General features: G+C 40.9%; 1 pseudogene; it reads left to right on the plus strand.

Annotated features, from left to right (window-relative positions):
- The first annotated feature begins 1,307 nt into the window (after positions 1–1,307).
- Positions 1,308–1,778, plus strand: LOC131757306 (large ribosomal subunit protein uL23 pseudogene; annotated as a pseudogene).
- The last annotated feature ends 280 nt before the right edge of the window (positions 1,779–2,058 follow it).

Consider the following 2,058-nt stretch of genomic DNA (forward strand, 5'->3'; position numbering starts at 1 on the left):
ATTAGTCTCCAAAATTTACAAGCAGCTCATTCAGCTCAACATCCAATAAACAAAAAACCCAATCCAAAAATGGGCTGAAGACCTAAATAGACATTTCTCCAAAGAAGATATACAGATTGCCACAAGCACAGGAAAGAATGTTCAATATCATTAATCATTAGAGAAATGCAAATCAAAACTACAATGAGATATCATCTCACACAAGTCAGAATGGCCATCATCAAAAAATCTACAAACAATAAATGCTGGAGAGGGTGTGGAGAAAAGGGAACCCTCTTGCACTGTTAGTGGGAATGTAAATTGACACAGCCACTATGGAGAACAGTATGGAGGTTCCTTAAAAAACTGAAAATAGAACTACCATATAACCCAGCAATCCCACTACTGGGCATATACCCTGAGAAAACCATAATTCAAAAAGAGTCATGTACCAAAATGTTCACTGCAGCTCTATTTACAATAGCCAGGACATGGAAGCAACCTAAGTGTCCATCGACAGATGAATGGATAAAGAAGATGTAGCACATATATACAATGGAATATTACTCAGCCATAAGAAGAAATGAAATTGAATTATTTGTAGTGAGGTGGATGGACCTAGATTCTGTCATACAGAGTGAAGTAAGTGAGAAAGAGAAAAACAAATACCGTATGCTAACACATATATATGGAATCTAAAAAAAAAAAAAAAAAAGGTCATGAAGAACCTAGGGGTAAGACGGGAATAAAGACACAGACGTAGAAAATGGACTTGAGGACACGGGGAGTGGGAAGGGTAAGCTGGGGCAAAGTGAGAGAGTGACATGGACATATATACACATTACCAAATGTAAAATAGACAGCTAGTGGGAAGCAGCCGCATAGCACAGGGAGATTAACTCGGTGCTTTGTGACCACCTAGAGGGGTGGGATAGGGAGGGTGGGAGGGAGACCCAAGAGGGAGGGGATATAGGGATGTATGTATACGTATAGCTGATTCACTTTGTTATAAAGCAGAAAGTAACACACCATTGTAAAGCAATTACACTCCAATAAAGCTGTTAAAAATCTATATATATAATATATACCCACAGAATGCATATGTATGTACACGTACTATATTATATATAAAGTAGGTAAACAACAAGGACCCCCTGTACACCACAGAGAACTATACTCAGTATCTTGTAATAACCTATAATGGAAAAGAATCTGACCGAATCAGTTTGCTGTATACTTGAAACCAGCACAACATTGGAAATTAACTATACTTCAATAAAAATAAATAAATAAATAAATAATAAAAATAAGGGACCCCTTTTCAAAAGATGGCGCCGAAGGTGAAGAAGGAAGCCCCTGCTCCTCTGAAAGCCCAAGCCGAAGCAAAGGCTTTGAAGGCCAAGAAAGCAGTGTTGAGAGGCGTCCACGGCCACGAAAGAAAAAGGAGATCCGGACGTCACACGCCTTCGGACGGTGCAAAGCACTGCGGCTCAGGAGGCAGCCCAAATATCCTCGGATGAGCGCCTCTTGCAGAAACAAGCTGGACCACTGTGCCTTCACCAAGTTCCCCCTCACCACCGAGTCAGCCATGAAGAAAATCGGAGACAACGACGCACTGGGGTTCACTGTGGATGTCAAGGCCAACAAGCACCACACTGAACAGGCTGTGAAGAAGCTCTATGACATTGACATGGCCAGAGTCAACACTGATCAGGCCTGATGGAGAGAAGAAGGCACATGTTCCACTGGCTCCTGAGTATGACGCTTTGGATGTTGCCAGCAAAAGTGGGGTCAACTAAACTGAGTCCAGCTGGCTAATTCCAAACATAAAAGTTCTCACTGTAGAATACTAAATAAAAAATAAAAGTAAGTGAAAAATGGGGGAGTGGGGATAAAAGAGACTCTTAATTAAAGCATCTATATAATTTATTGTCCTAACTGGAACATGTCAGCAATGAAAGGCAACAGTATTAATAATTTTAACTGCTACACGCCTAAGCCAGTGCTGTGCTGGGCAGTCCTGGATGTATGGTCCCTCTACTTTTAACCAGGAGGTTTCAAATATCAGACTAATGTGAT

The sequence above is a fragment of the Kogia breviceps genome, chromosome 5 (assembly GCF_026419965.1).
Source record: "Kogia breviceps isolate mKogBre1 chromosome 5, mKogBre1 haplotype 1, whole genome shotgun sequence".
Taxonomy (NCBI): Eukaryota; Metazoa; Chordata; class Mammalia; order Artiodactyla; family Physeteridae; genus Kogia; species Kogia breviceps.